We start from the raw sequence: 17768 nt of genomic DNA on the forward strand, positions 1-17768 counted from the left end.
GTCAGAGAGGAGATTCCTGGGATTCTAAAGGAAATGGATAATTTTAATTGTCCACACTTTCTTTCTATTTTGCGCCATATCATCAAATGTTTTTATCTGTGTAACTTGATCGTTGATTTTTATTCTAGAGATATGAAATTACAATCACTTCTGAAATGTGATCAGGATGCTGCCAGTCTATTCTGCTAATTACTTTCAATATAAGCAATGTTGTTTTGATTTATCTGTTTGTTCTCTCCTGCTTTCTTTGCACAGCCTGTCAAAGAAAAATCCATGGATAAGAAACAGTGCAGAATGAAATCTATCCTAATTTGAAAGCAAGTTGTTTATCGTTTCTCCGACCTCCTACATTTTTTCTGTTACCTCTAATAATAGACCATTGTATATTTCCATCTATTGCAAACCCACTGACTCACAGTTACCTTGATTATATCTCCTCCCATCCTGCCATTTGCAAGGACGTCATCCCGTTATCCTTAATTTCTCTGACTCACTCACTTGCATTGTACATTTACTATACATTGTTCTTACATTTACTGCAAATGTATTGTTAATTTCAGTGTAAATTGTGAATAAGTAAATGTGTACCAATTATTTATCTGTATAATGGTGCATAAACTAAACAAGATTTTTTGTATATGATATAAATGCTGAATTCAACATTCATTTCTTGGTACTTGAATAATAATACCTACAATGAAAGTTGAAATGTAATAGTTAATCTGCGAAGAACATGAAAATCAAACAATTGGTTGGAATTTAAAGTTCCACAGTTATGAAAGATTATTGAGGCAATTGAGTACAGCATAGATCCATTAGAAATGCCACGAGCTTGCAAAGAAATTCAAATATGAAGAATGAACTACTGATGGTGCCTCAAATGAAACTTTGTTTAAATATAATTCTATTTTTCTGGTGTTTCACATGTACTATTGCCTTCTTTCTCAGACTTTACCAATTCATGTTACAGTCACTGTGCAAGTGCACTTTATGACAGAACACCTCAGATTCAGATGAGTTAATTATCATATGCACCAGGGTGCAGTGGAATTGCTTGTTCACATGAAACACGTAGAGTACAAAGTATATGTGATAATGATAGATACAAAAAAAACACAATATCGAATGCAAAATAGCAGAATGATGCAAAGATTGTCGTGGAATCTGAAGTAATGCAAATATAAAACCAAAATGCAATAATGGAATAACTGAATGCGCTTGAGTTTAGAATACATGGCAGCATGGAACCCAGCGGTTCAGGCAACATCCTTAAAGAAAAATGGATAGATGACCTTTCAGGTCAGAACCCTTTGTCAAACTTCTCTTAGTCTGAAGAAGGGTTCCAACCCAAAATGTCGCCTATCACTGTTCTCCAGGGTTTCCCACTGAGTTTCTCCAGCATTTTATGTCTATCTTAAAAAAAGTGAATGTGGCAGCACCTCCAGGAAAGGGTTGTGAAGGAGGAGGTTCAGGATTCTAAAAACATTGGGAAAACTGTTCTTAAGGCTGGACATCTGGGTTTCCAAGCTCCTGTAAGGTAGAAGGTAGAAGAAAGAAAAGGGAATGACTAGAGTAGCAAGCATTCACGGTGATTCATCTGGCCTTCGTGAAGCAAGGAGGAAGGAAGTGACAAGCCTGTAGTAGACTGGACTATGTTCACCATTTGGCAGGCATAGGTTCAAATGCAGAGCAGTTGCCCTACCAGGCTGAGATACATCCCATCGAAATGCTTTCTATATCGCATCTCTAGAGGTTCGAGACAATCAAGATGGACATGTTGGCTCTTTTCAGAAGCCTAAGAAAGTAAATATGTTGATGTGATTTCTTGATCAACACAAGAAAGCGATTCAACATATTTAATGTTGAGGAGATTCGGTTGGGTTGATGGTGACAATATGGATACCATGTAACCATTTCTGCAGTAGCTCTATTGATGAGGACAGGGTTGTGTTCACCTCCATCCACCCCATCCCCACTTCCTCAGGTCAGCAACCAACTATTTTGTCTTTTGTCACCCTGACATAAGGTTCCCAATCTCTTACCTGAACCCATCTCATTGTTGTTGATCTGGCTGATAATAGCACTATCATTGGTAAAGTTAAAGATCAAGTTGGTGCTATACTTGGCTGCACGGTCACGGGTGTAGAGGGTGTTGAATGTGGTATTGAACACAAAACCTTGAGGAGAACCAATGTAGAGGGTTAGGGTGAAGGGAATGTTATGACCAATTTTAACGAACTGAGGACTGCCAGTCATATCCTGAAGACTTTCTTTGCAAAAAAAATCTGCGTTTCTTCTGATTATTTTTTGGACAACCCTACCAAACAGTGGAAAATAATTATTTTCTGCTCATGTACTGGAATTAGATTGAACTAATGCTATTTTTTTATCAAGCCCTTCTTCATCAGCAAACTATCATATTCTGGTCCAACTTTGCTCTTTCCATAACATAATCAATTTGCATGCATTATTCAACCTATAGTTTATAAAATGTGAATTTTTCCTTTTGTATTCAATGAAACACGCTATAAAACATAGAACTCTACTTACAATAGAATGCTTTATCCCATAAACTAGATTATCATTATTATATTTTTTTGCTTTCTAACAAAAAAATATTTTTTTCTCTTGAGGCGCCTCTCACTGCTCACCACTTGCAGAGCCATTGTTGAGATTATTGATATTCCCTGGCCCCACAGCTCCTGAATGGGCACCTGCTGAGGTTATTTTATCAACCGGCTGCAGCCCTTAAACAGCTTGTCCAAGTGACTAATTTATGTGAATTTTTATGGTGAGTGAGTGTGGAATATTTTTATTTGTGTAGTTTGCAACTCATCAGTGTTTTTAATTGCTCTAAATTTGGGTCATTACAGGTATACGGAATCGGGCAGAAGCTTGGAGCCTCCTCTTATCGTTTCTGTACGGAGTTTGTACGTTCTCCCCGCGACTGCGTGGGTTTTCTCTGAGATTTACGGTTTCCTCCCACACTCCAAAGACGTACAGGTGTGTAGGTTAATTGGCTTGGTATACGTGTAAATCGTCCCCAGTGTGTGTAGGTTAGTGTTAATGTGTGGGGATCGCTGGTCCATGTGGACTCCGTGGGCTGAAGGGCCTGTTTCCGCACTGTATCTCTAAACTAAACTAAACTAAAAATGATTACTTACCTAACTGCTGGTGCGTTCCAATAAGATAGGCAGATGCCAACGCAACCTCTTCCCAATGTTCTCATCAAACCAGATGCCAAAGTCCAGTCAATTCAAATCACTGCAGCATGAAGAAGAGAAAGTTGTCAGCATGTATTAGGAAGTAGTTAACATGTTTGGCATTCGAATACAATGGCCAAACTTAGGTCAGAAAATAAAACTTATTTAATGGAATAATTAGATGCGGTGATGGGAAATAATGTCATTCTAAATAATGAGATTGAATGGTTTTAACCAAACTTAGTAACTTTTCCTCAGTTTTGCATATTTCTAGATAATTCAATGAAGATATATATTCTAAAGCAAGGAAACAATATTGCACACCAATGAATATCACAAAAGTTTCAACTCATCAAAATCTGGAATAGAATAAAGAAAAGCCTTTTTCCACAAATGGCGATAAGTATATTCAAGGCATAGTTTCAAAGGATATTTAGATATTAAAGGAATCAAAGGGGCCACTGAGTAAAAGATCAACCATTGTCTGGCTGAATAGTGGGGCAAGGACTAGAGTTGCATTGGGCTCTTCCTGCTTCTACATCTTATAGAAACATAGAAAACATAAAAAATAGGTGCAGGAGTAGGCCATTCGACCCTTCGAGCCAGCACCACCATTCAATATGATCATGGCTAATCATCCAAAATCAGTATTCCGTTTTGGCGTTTTCCCCATATCCCTTGATTCCTTTAGCCCTAAGAGCTAAATCTAACTCTCTCTTGAAAACATTGTTTATATTGTGATAATGTTGCAATATGTGTTCAGAGATAATTTTGGAGGTAAAATAAAACCAAGAATCTCCTTAGGCATGGGTTGAATGAGGTCAAAAGCATTTCTAACATAGAAGAGCATAATTGCTGAGATTGTGGCTGGTCCGCTACTTTCAAGAGTCTGATGCTAGAATGAAAAGAGCTGTTCCTGAACCTGGAGGTCACAGTTTTAAGGCTCCTATACCTTCTTCATGATTGTAGTAATGAGATGAGAGGATGACAGAGGTGGTGTGGTCTTTTTTGAGGAAACCCGAGTGTAGATCCCTTAGCTGGTGGAGAGGTCAGTGCCCATGATGGGCCATGAATTGTCTACCACTCTCTGCAGCCTCCTTCGTTAATGAGCATTGAGTTATCGAACCACGTTGATATATCACATGCCAGTGTGGGTGGGAATAGTAGGATGCGATGGATGAATGTAAGGCTGAAGAGTTGGTGCAAGGATGTGAGTACCACTGGTCAGTAATCGTTGAGGCACATCACCTTGCTCAGCTTGGACACTGGTATTATGAATGCCCTTTCAAAGCAGGTGGGGACCTTGGAGTTGTGTTGTGAGAGAATGATGATTCCGCTTAAACTCCAGAGAGTTGGTCTCCACAGGTGGTGTAAATGAAAGAAAAGCTACCACTACTTCATCTACTTCGAAGTTGGCAAGTAAAATCATTTGTGATTTTATTCGTTTAAAAAAAAATCCATAGCAGAATGTGTTGATATATCGAATACAGTTCACAACAATTATTGCCTATTTATATTTGGCATTTAAACAATTAAATGAAGAGGTTTAACAGTACAATTGTAATGCAACGCAAAGGGATCTAGGGGTATTAGTACATGAATCATTAAAAGTTAGTATGCAGGTGCAGCAAGCAATCAGGAAGGCCAATGGAGTTTTGGCCTTTATTGCTAGGGGGATTGAGTATAAAAACACGGAGGTCTTGCTGCAGCTGTACACAGTATTAGTGAGACCACATTTGGAATACTGTGTACAGTTCTGGGGTCCATACTTAAGAAAGGATGTACTAGCCCTGGAGGCAGTGCAGCGAAGGTTTACAAGATTAATTCCTGCAATGAGGGGATTGACATATGAGGAAAGGTTAAGTAGGCTGGAACTCTACTCTTTGGAGTTTAGAAGAATGAGAGGCGATCTCATTGAAACATATAAGATCGTGAGGGGCTTTGATCGGGTGGATGCACCGAGGATGTTCCCAATGATCGGGGAAACTAGAACTAGGGGACATAGTTGCAGAATAAGGGGGGGCTCTTTTAAAACTGAGATGAGGAAGAACTTCTTCACCCAGAGGGTGGTTAATTTATGGAATTCACTGCCCCAGGGAGCAGTGGAAGCAGAAACGTTAAATATATTTAAGACTAAAATAGATGGTTTTTTAGCTGCCAAGGGGATAAGGGGCTACGGGGAGAGGGCAGGGATATGGACCTAGGTATGGTTAGTATAGTAAGACCTGAGTGATCTCCTGGACAAGTGTCGATCGCCTGGATTGGGGTCGGAGAGGAATTTCCCGGATTTTTTTCCCGAATTGGACCTGGGTTTTTATCCGGTTTTTTGCCTCCCCCAGGAGATCACGAGGTTCTTGGGGTGGAGAGGGGTGATAGCGGTATAAAGGGGAGGGTAGTGTCTTGTGTTCTGTGTCTTGTGTCTACTGTTTGTGGGTAAGTGTGTCTGTTTAGTGTTCAGCCATGAGCGAATGGCGGTGCGGGCTCGACGGACCTGGTGGTCTACTCTCGCACCTACTTTCTATGTTTCTATGTTTCTATGTAATTCAGGTGGAGATCTAGCAAATAAATAATAATTGGCAAAAGCTTCCCTAAATTAGTCACAATGTAATATTACTGAGCATAAAACGAGTATGCATTGGAGACTTAATCAAAGTGGCGCTTAATTAATCTCCCAAACAGAATATTTGGGCATTCATTTTTGTGTCCTGCTGCTTGTGAAAGAATATAGCTTTTTAATGTGCAATTTTTGGAGTTTCAGAATATTTTATTCAAGTAATGATTTCTAAGACTGGCCACAGTGATTGTGATGTGGAAGGTAATAACAATTAACATACTTGTACGGCATACGCCGCATGATTGAGGAACATCACATCTAACTTGCATTCACAGGGTTAGAGAACATTTTACATATCAAATCAGATTTCACTTCCCTTTATTGAAAACTTTGTCAGCTGACGTGTTGCTCAAACTTCAAATTGCCTGGGGAAAGCAGCCAACATAATCAATGACCACTCACACCCTGGTCATTCTCTCTTTACCCCTTTCCCTCCAGGCAGTAGATATAACAGCTCGGAAGCACATACCATCAAATTCAAGAACAGCTTCTTCCCCACAGTTATCTGAGTAGCAAATTTGCAGATGACACAAAGCTGGGTGGCAGTGTGAACTGTGAGGAGGATGCTATGAGAATGCAGGGTGACGTGGACAGGTTGGGCGAGTGGGCAGATGCAGTTTAATGTTGATAAATGTGAAGTTATCCACTTTGGTAGCAAAAACAGGAAGGCAGATTATTATCTAAATGCTGTCAAGATGGGGAAAAAGGGAAGAACAATGGGATCTGGGGGGTCCTTGTTCACCAGTCAATGAAAGTAAGCATGCAGGTACAGCAGGCAGTGAAGAAAGCGAATGGCATGTTGGCCTTCATAACAAGAGGAGTTGAGTATAGGAGCAAAGAGGTCCTTCTGCAGTTGTACAGGGCCCCAGTGAGACCACACCTGGAATACTGTGTGCAGTTTTGGCCCCCTAATTTGAGGAAGGACATTCTTGCTATTGAGGGAATGCAGCATAGGTTTACAAGGTTAATTCCCGGGATGGCGGGACTGTCTTATGCTGAGAGAATGGAATGGCTGGACTTGAATACTCTGGAATTTAGAAGGATGAGAGGGGATCTTATTGAAACATGTAAGACTATTAAGGGTTTGGACACGCTAGAGGCAGGAAACATGTTCCCGATGTTGGGGGAGTCCAGAACAAGGGGCCACAGTTTAAGAATAAGGGGTAAGGCATTTAGAAAGGAGATGAGGAAATACTTTTTCTCACAGAGAGTTGTGAGTGTGGAATTCTCTGCCTCGGAGGGCGGTGGAGGCCGGTCCTCTGGATACTTTCAAGAGAGAGCTAGATAGGGCTCTTAAAGATAGCGGAGTCAGGGGATATGGGGAGAAGGCAGGAATAGGGTACTGATTGGGGATGATCAGCCGTGATCACATTAAATGGCGGTGCTGGCTTGAAGGGCCGGATGGCCTAGTCCTGCACCTATTGTCTATTGACTCTTGAACGGACTTCTCATATGATGAAATGCCCGATCTTCCAAACTACCTCATTTTCACCATTGCACTTTTTTAATCTGCAGTTTTCTTTGTAGCTGGAACACTGTATTTTGCATTCTGTTTATTTTCTCGTTGGCACTGCCTGATATATTCATGTATGGTTCGATTTGCCAGCATGCAAAATAAAGATTTTCACTGTATGCATGACTGTAATTAACCAATATCTTCCTGTCGTAGAGTACTCTTATAACTAGCAAGGATGGTCCTGTTAGTTTTTTTTGGGGGGAGGGAGTATTTTGAGACCTCCGTTACAAAGTTAAGATAATAGTGGAGACACAAGAAACTGCAGATATAGGAAAATGGTCCTGACCTGAAACCTTGTCTGTCCCTCTGAAGAAGGGTCCCAACCAAAGATGTTGTCTGTCTGTTCCCTCCACAGATGCTGCCTAACCTACACATTTATTTGATTGGGAATTTGTAACAACCCACCTGTGATGATCATCTGCAGGCAATAATACAATATCAGAACGCACTCATTTAATTATTTGCAAGATTTAATGATGTTATCTCTTCTGATATTTGTAATTTAGTACTACTTTGTGCTCTAAGTATCCATATTTAGGATTTTTTGCTCTATCTTGCAGTACCTGCAGTCTCTTGTGCCTCTCAGAATCTATTGTATTCTGAAATTGTGGCATCTGTGAATCTGGACTGGGAGTTAAATATAGAGGGGTACTCGACAATTAGAAAAGATAGACAGGAAAGAAAGGGAGGAGGGGTGGCCCTTTTAATAAGGGAGGGAATAACGGCAATAGAGAGGAAGGATATTGCGTTGAAGGATCAGGATAGTGAAACAGCTTGGGTACAGATAGAGAATAACAAGGGGAAAAAAACACTAGTGGGTGTAATTTATAGACCTCCAAATAGCTGTGACGCTGTTAGTCAGAACATAAATCTGCAAATAGTTGACGCATGTAAAAAGGGAACTGCTGTAATCATGGGGGACTTCAATTTTCATATTAATTGGGCAAACCAAACTGGGCAGGGTAGACTAGAGGAAGAGTTTATAGAATGTATTAGAGACGGGTTCCTAGAACAGTATGTCACAGAACCGACAAGGGGGGAGGCAATCTTGGATCTGGTCCTGTGTAATGAAGCAGGATTAATTAAAAATGTCATAGTTAGGGACTCGTTGGGAACAAGTGACCACAATATGGTCGAATTCCATATTCAAATAGAAGGGGAGCAGGTTGAAACTCAGGCTAGGGTGCTTAGTCTAAATAAGGGGGATTATGAAGGTATGAGGACTGAGCTGATCAAAGTTGACTGGGATAGCAGACTCAAGAATAAGACGGTACATGAGCAGTGGTGTACGTTTAAGGATCTACTGTATAACCTTCAAGAAAAATTTATTCCTATGAAGAAAAAAAGGGGTAAGGGTAAGAACAGTCAGCCATGGCTCAGTAAAACTATAAAGGATAGTATTCGGCTGAAGGCAAGGGCATATAAGGTAGCCAGAGATAGTGGGAGGGTAGAGGATTGGGAAGCATTTAAAGGTCAGCAAAAAATAACTAAGAGATTAATTAAGACGGGGAAAATAGACTATGAAAGGAATTTAGCGAACAACATAAAAACTAATAGTAAGAGTTTTTATAGCTATATAAAAAGAAAAAGGGTGGCTAAGGTGAACGTTGGTCCATTGGAGGGTGAGACTTGAGAGTTGTTGGTGGGGAACATGGAAATGGCAAAGGCATTAAACGAGTATTTTGTATCAGTCTTCACCATAGAAGACACAAAAAATATTCCAACGCTGGATAAACAGGGGGCGGTAGGAATGGAGGAGCTAAATACTATTAAGATCACCAAGGAGGTGGTATTAGGGAAATTAATGAGACTGAAGGAGGATAAATCCCCTGGGCCTGATGGATTACATCCAAGGGTCTTGAGGGAGATAGCGGTGGGGATTGTGGATGCATTGGTGATAATTTTCCAAAACTCCCTGGAGGCAGGAACGGTCCCAGTGGATTGGAAAATGGCCAATGTAACACCTATATTTAAAAAAGGAAGTAAACAGAAGGCGGGTAACTATAGACCGGTTAGTCTAACATCGGTGGTGGGTAAAATGTTAGAGACAATTATTAAAGAAACACTAACGGGGCACTTGGATAAACATGACTTCATCGGACAGAACCAGCATGGTTTTGTGAAGGGGAAGTCCTGTTTAACGAATCTGCTCGAATTCTTTGAGGAAGTAACAACCCGGGTGGATAAAGGGGAACCGGTGGATGTGGTATACTTGGACTTCCAAAAGGCTTTTGACAAGGTGCCACATAAGAGACTATTGCTAAAAATAAAAAATTATGGGATTGGGGGTAATATATTAGCATGGGTAGAGGATTGGCTAACAAATAGGAAGCAGAGAGTGGGGATAAATGGTTCATACTCGGGATGGCAACCGGTAACTAGTGGGGTTCCGCAAGGGTCGGTGCTGGGACCCCAGTTGTTCACAATTTATATAAATGATTTGGAGGAGGGAACCAAGTGTAATATATCAAAATTTGCGGAAGATACAAAAATGGGAGGAAAAGTAGGGGATGAGGAGGATAGGAAGAGTCTGCAAAAGGATATAGATAAGCTAGGTGAGTGGGCAACAACTTGGCAGATGAAATTTAATACTAATAAATGTGAAGTCATTCACTTTGGGAAAAAAAATGATAGGGCAAGTTATTTTCTAAATGAGGAGGAGCTGCGTTGTAATGCAACGCAAAGGGATCTAGGGGTATTAGTACATGAATCACTAAAAGTTAGTATGCAGGTGCAGCAAGCAATCAGGAAGGCCAATGGAGTTTTGGCCTTTATTGCTAGGGGGATTGAGTATAAAAACACGGAGGTCTTGCTGCAGCTGTACACAGTATTAGTGAGACCACATTTGGAATACTGTGTACAGTTCTGGGGTCCATACTTAAGAAAGGATGTACTAGCCCTGGAGGCAGTGCAGCGAAGGTTTACAAGATTAATTCCTGCAATGAGGGGATTGACATATGAGGAAAGGTTAAGTAGGCTGGAACTCTACTCTTTGGAGTTTAGAAGAATGAGAGGCGATCTCATTGAAACATATAAGATCGTGAGGGGCCTTGATCGGGTGGATGCACCGAGGATGTTCCCAATGATCGGGGAAACTAGAACTAGGGGACATAGTTGCAGAATAAGGGGGGGCTCTTTTAAAACTGAGATGAGGAAGAACTTCTTCACCCAGAGGGTGGTTAATTTATGGAATTCACTGCCCCAGGGAGCAGTGGAAGCAGAAACGTTAAATATATTTAAGACTAAAATAGATGGTTTTTTAGCTGCCAAGGGGATAAGGGGCTACGGGGAGAGGGCAGGGATATGGACCTAGGTATGGTTAGTATAGTAAGACCTGAGTGATCTCCTGGACAAGTGTCGATCGCCTGGATTGGGGTCGGAGAGGAATTTCCCGGATTTTTTTTCCCGAATTGGACCTGGGTTTTTATCCGTTTTTTTGCCTCCCCCAGGAGATCACGCGGTTCTTGGGGTGGAGAGGGGTGATAGCGGTATAAAGGGGAGGGTAGTGTCTTGTGTTCTGTGTCTTGTGTCTACTGTTTGTGGGTAAGTGTGTCTGTTTAGTGTTCAGCCATGAGCGAATGGCGGTGCGGGCTCGACGGACCTGGTGGTCTACTCTCGCACCTACTTTCTATGTTTCTATGTTTCTATGTTTCAGTAATACTGTTTTGTTTATTACCCAAAAGACATTACTTAAATGTTATTATTTGTCTTTTGAATCGCAACTTAAACAATTTATTCATTTTTTTCAGATTGGAAGCAACAGGAATTCTTTTAAGATCACTCCCTATCGCATTTCCTTGAATCTAAACACATCAAGTTAAACAAGATGTGGCTAACTCCCTCTTAAAGGAATATTTGCACTTCCAAGTACTCATAATGTGTGCTCTTGTTACCATGTGAGCAGTATTTGTGGTAATTAGACTTCAATTACGAGTCATGTTGAATTTATTGCCATATGCACAGGTATGGTGAGGTACAGGTACAATGAAAAATCTGCTTGCAGCAAGCTTCACAGGTATGTAGACTGAGACAACACACAGAACATAAAATTGTACATACATTATACAAGATATTGTAAAGAAAAAGAATGCAAACACAATTAGAACAAATCCATGGTACAGCAAAGAGGTGCTGCTGAAGTAGGATTAAGGTTGTGGAAGTTGGTTCCACAACTTGATGGTTGCAGGAAAGTAGCTGCCTTTGAACCTGGTGCTGTGGGACTTCAGGCTTCTGTACCTCCTGCCCAATGGTAGTAGAGGGAAGAAGTAAGGGACCCATGATAATAGATGCCACTTTCTTGACGGAGCACCTCATGTAGGTGGTTTCACTGGTGGAGAAGGCTGTGCCTGTGATCAAACTATGTTTTCCATTCTGTGCAGCCACTTGTGTTCCCATGCATTGGAATCGCCATACCAGACCATAATCCAACCAGTCAGGATACTTTCTACAATACATCTGCAAAAATTCGTTAGAGTATTTGGTGACATGCAAAATCTCTCTAAAGCTCTAAGAAAGGAGAGGCATGCCTTCATGATCACATGTGCTGGGCCCAGGATAGTTCAATCAAGATGTTAATGACCAAGACTTGAAAATTCACAAGTCTCCACCACTGACCCACCAATGAAAACCAGGCATGGTCTCCCGACATCCCGTTCCTGAAGTCTATGATTAGTTCCTTGGTTTTGTAGATGTTGAACAAGTGGTTGTTACTGCGGCACCACTCAGCCACGTGTTCTATCTCACTCCTGTACATTGACTTATCAAAACCTGCGACTTGGCCAGTGGTGTCATCAGAAAATTTACGGATGGCATTGAAGCTATGCTTAGCCACACAATCATGGTTGTAAAAACAAAGAGTAGGGGACTAAGGGGCACCTGTGTTGATGATCAACGAGGAAGAGATTTTGTTACTGATCCACATTGATTGAAGCCTGGTGATTAGGAAGTCAAGAATCCAAATGCAAAGGGAGGTGCAGAGACTCCGGTCAGGATGTTAGTGATACACAACAGCATTAACTGAAGCAGATCACCATGCTCCTCTTGGCAATGGTGCAAAACATGTCATTTTCAGAGAGATGGGAAGCTCAGAATGCAGGAACAAGGTGTTGAAGATGTTCTCGAATACTCCAGTCAGTTGGTCTGCCCAGGTCTTCAATGCTCAGCCAGAAATGCCATCTCAGCTGGATGCTCTGCATGGATTTTACCCTCTTGAAAGATACTCTGACAGTGGCCTCAGATGCTGAGATCACAAGGTCATCAGGAGCCATGCAGGTATGTCATTGTTCTCCTTGAGCATGCATAAATGTCATTGAGTTCATCCGGAAGTGATGTGTTGTTGCCACTTATGCTCCCCAGTTTTGCCTTGTAAGAAGTAATAGCGTGCAAGCCCTGCCACAACTGACTGGCTGTGAACCCAATTTTGTCTAGAATTGTCTCTTCCTGCTTGCGGTGGGCTTCTGGAGATCATATCCAGACTTCTTGTATGACTCCAGTTTGCCTATACTGAATGCCACAGAGATAGCCTTTGGCAGATTGTGAACCTTCTGGTTCAATGTAAAGTAAACGTTGAGTGTAGAAGAATGCTGTTACGCATCAGCTTTTAATGACCAAAAGGGCCAACATGATTTAAGTAGCTTGCTTTCCTATCTGAAGGAGGGCAGTGAAAATGGATAAAGATTCTGAGAGGATTACAAGAACATTTTTTGCTAGTTCCATAAAAATACCTATAATTCAGCAATAGATAATTGCAGTACAGAAACACTCAAAATGCATTCCTATTTGCAATACCCTGCAGAAAATAAAAGAGAATTTGGCACAACAATACTGTATTACTCTTTGATCCACTGCTGTTACTACTTTGTTAGACATGTGCTGGATAATGATTCAGTCACAATATGTTTCATATTTGCTGTTAAATGCCTACAGGCCAAATCTGGGTGTTTATCAGCATGTTCTTTGCTTGCATGCTGTCCCATGGAAAGAGTAGCGGGAATCACAACATGCTGTGGTAGGAATATTATAAATTGCACCAGCAAGTTCTTAATTCACAAACCATTGTATTTTGCAGTCAAACCCCAAAACAAGAGTAGGAAATAATGATTTTAATGCACTGTTCCTTCTGTAAATAAAAAAGTTTGTCTGGTCTGTCCCAACCCTTTTGAAAATTTCCTTTGTGCATCTCTCATTTTTTTCTGATTTACTTATGTTAATTTTTCTTAAATCTCTTTTGTTTGCATGTGTCATTTTGCGTTGGTATTAAATTTGTAAACAAAGGAAATAACTTTGATGCCATATCTTATCTGAATTACTATTGCACAAAGTTAATAGTTCCTGATAGTAGAGTCATCTCTACTGTAATAGAATAGAATGCTTGCTGACCAAGATACAGTATGTAACACAATTATATTGCTTGCTGTATCTTTCAAGAATATATAATAAAATGGCCGTACATTTAAATACGCAAATTGATTATCATTGATGAATATCAATGGAACAATGTGTTTTAAACGTTACTGCATTCTTATGGCAACTATACCTTCCCTTACATAGATAGGCTATCTCATTTTTATTATCTTCTACCCACATCTTCTTATCCTTTCCGATTCCTATGTAGTTTCAGTATATGTTAGTGCACAGGAAAACACTTACTCAATTCATTTCTAATATTTCATCAAAATACCAACAGTCAACCCTTTGGCTGGCTGTGCCCCAGGACAATGCTGGGATAAACAAATTGCACAATAATACCATCATCTCTGTCATTGATACCTTTGTTCCATTACATTCATTCCTGGGCAGGTTTACCAATCTCATCAATGTTAGCTGGATGTACAAAGCATCACCAAACTCTGTTATCTTATTAGCTCAGACTACTATAATTTTTCTGTAAAATTTCCAATGCTCCCTCTAAACTCTCCTTGATTAAATGTCTGTAGATCAGTTAGTTCCGGTGTTTCCTCAGGATTTATCTTTGTCTCTTTTATTTCTTATTACAATATTAAATAGGAATATCATCTGGTTGCTAAATGTGGACATCCAATCCTACCTCAGCATCAATTCTCTTGATCTTGCTGTGTGATCTACATCATTTATTTCAACACCACACTGAATAAGCAGTAATATTATCTAACTAAATATTTAACACTGATGTTGAACCATACTGTTTGCATCCCTGGTCTTGTACAAATTCCTGAAATCAGTTTAGGATCACATTAATAAAGACCACCTTTTTCTATATTGTCCTTGACACTCTTCAGCTGCTGAACCTCTAACCCATGATTCTGTTATCTTGAGATCTGATTATTACATCACATTCCAAGCCTCACTTCTTTGACCCTCTGTAATCTTGAGCCAACTGTGCATCTGATACGTTTATCCTAACTCTTCCCATGTCCCATTCATAACGGGCTGTAGCTGGTCTACGGTGGCTTTCTGTTCAATAGCTTCTCTATTTTCAAACTGCAATCCTATTTTAAAAAGAAACCTTGATCGCAGTATTGTAAGCTCTTGGGATATCTTCACTCCCCAAGTGGCCTCTCTTGCATTCTGTGATATTAATAACATCACTATTTCAGCTGAGACCCTAAGACCCACAATTTAATCCAAAAACCCAGCTCTGGACAAATATCCTTATATCTACTTTTGTGACTTATTCCTACTTGCAACATGCCAGCTGTACAACAAGGGCAATCCTTTTTTAACATTGATATCGATAGTGGGACTGAGCTAGGGTAAATTTTTGACCTAATGAATCTTCATGAATCTTGTAACTTTACAAAAATAATTGCATGCAAATAGTGCTTCCATATCCAGCTTGATGGAATTGGGTATTCGGGAAATAAGTTATATAAGCAGCATGTTAAATCAATTTACTGTACGTGTAGGCAGTAGATATTATATAATACAGTTTGCATGACAAGCACCAGTTGTGTGATATTGAGAGAACTAAATCAGTTCATGTGCTTAGATGGGGTTGGAGGACAGTGATGTGGGAGGGGCTAGGATTGCCAAACAAGAATCAAGAGTTCACTAAATCCCTCCCTATAACCTCCAAATCATTTTTCACAATTTGGCTGTCAAGCAAAAATGCCATATTTTTCAGAAACTTATTACCACAGTTTGTCTCCAAGTTAACATTGCACGCAATATCCAAATGAGGACAGTAAACGTTGGGTCAAAATTAGGTTGCTGAAAAGAGCACTCTTAATAGAAGTTATTTTTATTGAACAAATTTCAAACTGAATCTCTGATGAATATAAGAAAGGCATGCTTGTAAATTTGTTTCAGAAAAAAATATTTTCTTTCCAGTACTTTCCCATTTTATGAAACAATTTAAAAACTATCAATTGAAGTGCCCATCAAACTTAATGAAATCTTCATGAATGCATACTAATCATGGTCTGTGATGTAATTAGCATCCCAAACTGATTATTATGTAAAATTGCACAGATATCATCCATTCCCTAAATCATAAAAGCATTTATATTTCAAAGCGACTGGAAATTGTATTTAAAGAAACACTGGGCTACAAGTACAAAGCTGAAAGGATCCCTATTCCACTAGTACATTTGGCAGTCAGTAGTTTCCAGCTTCCAAATTACTTTTTGATGAAAGACCATCAAATTGAAATTTTAACTTTGTATCTTATTCTGCTTTTGCTGCTTAATTGGCTAAGTATTTCCAGTTTCCTAAGTATTTTCTGTTTTTGCTTAATTTTGACATATTTTCCTTCTGAATTTGCTTTGCTTTTATATCACGGGTGCCATTAATACCAGATTGATTTGGGTGTAGCAAGAAGCAGAGCAAAACACATAAGATTTATTAGTCCAGTACATTTCTTTGATCAACCCGAGTAGCAGTATGCATTTTGGTATTTATCAAAGTCATCAAAGTCCTTTCTTAAAAATAATAACCCTTTGGAAATAACTTTCAAGCGTGCAATGAAATTAGGAAGAACTGGTATGTCATAAATAACATTGATGATGCATTGGGCATTTTCTAACATTAAAGATATATCTTGAAACATAAAAAATAAAAAAATATCTTGAAACAATGCAAAATATATACTTTTTAAGACCATTTTATTTTCCCTTTGTTGTATCCCTTCACATAAGAGATATTCACCATTTGGAAGATTGTATTGGGGATTATATAATATACTTGGGTCTCTCTTGGTACAACACCCCTCTTTGTCAATGGGGAATTCAGGTGGGATTTTGTTTATTTTGTCAGTCAGTCACATGGAACTTAAAGTACCGATGTACTCGGCCAATGTTAAGAAATGTTTCAAAATCTAAAACATCTCAGTTTAATGATACTGCAATTGAAAGCATTCAGAACTGAATGACTGCTTCAGTACAATTGAAAAAAAAATTATGTAACACCCAATAGTACAAATAACACCCATGATAACCACAGCTAAACTGATGCTCAGTCTTTTGTAGTCCCTTCTCAATATTCAGCTTCATTAATGTCGATGGAACTGAATATCAGGAGCAGAATATAACTAGCAGCAAAACTACAACACCAGTAATGCAAATGAGAGTAGATGGATTTCTACCAACTTTTTAGAACTTTACAGCCAGTTTTAATGGCTTTAAAAACTCTAAAATTATATTTCAGACATATTTAAAATTAATGTTTCAGGATTTGATGCTAATCTATAAGATACATCAATGATTTAGATTACAGTATACATCAACGATTTGGATGAAGGGATTCAAAGTAACATGAGCAAATTTGCAGATGACAAAGCTGGGTGGCAGTGTGAACTGTGAGGAGGATGCTATGAGAATGCAGGATAACTTGGACAGTTTGGGGGAGTGGGCAGATGCATGGCAGATGAAGTTTAATGTGGATAAATGTGAGGTTATCCACTTTGGTATCAAAAACAGAAAGGCAGATTACTATGTAAATGGTGTCAAGCTGGAAAAAGGGGAAGTACAACAGGATGTGGGGATCCTTGTTCATCAGTCTATGAAAGTAAGCAGGTACAGCAGGCAGTGTAGAAAACGAATGGCATGTTGGCCTTTGTAAGAAGAGGAGTCGAGTATAGGAGCAAAGAGGTTTTTCACCTTGCTCATTCCCTCTCCTCCACTCTCCAGTTGGGCAGAAGATACAAATGTTTGAAACCAGATTCAGGACCAACTTCTTCCCCATTGTTATCAGACTGTTAAATTGTCCTCCATCAAGCTGGGGTGAAATCCTGATCTGCTAACTGATCTCATTGCGGATCTTGCACATTTTCTCTGTAACTGTAACGCTGTAACACTATATTCTGCACTCTGTTATTTGTCTGTTTGCACTACCTGTTGTGCTTGTGTATGGCTTGATTGTACTCATGTTTCGTATGATTTGATTTAACTGGATAGCATGCAAATATTTTTTCACTGTATCTCAGTAAATGTGACAATAATTAACCAATACCAATAATGAG

The 17768-nt window shown here is 39.6% G+C and overlaps 1 long non-coding RNA gene across 2 annotated transcripts in view; it reads right to left on the reverse strand.

The window, feature by feature from the left end:
* Nucleotides 1–17768, reverse strand: part of LOC116984663 — a 101838-nt gene that overhangs the window by 62454 nt on the left and 21616 nt on the right. For both annotated transcript variants that reach the window (XR_004415093.1, XR_004415094.1), the window contains one exon: nucleotides 3165–3264. This is a non-coding gene — a long non-coding RNA (uncharacterized LOC116984663). The remainder of the gene's footprint in view (nucleotides 1–3164; nucleotides 3265–17768) is intronic.

The sequence above is a fragment of the Amblyraja radiata genome, chromosome 20, assembly GCF_010909765.2.
Source record: "Amblyraja radiata isolate CabotCenter1 chromosome 20, sAmbRad1.1.pri, whole genome shotgun sequence".
Classification (NCBI taxonomy): Eukaryota; Metazoa; Chordata; class Chondrichthyes; order Rajiformes; family Rajidae; genus Amblyraja; species Amblyraja radiata.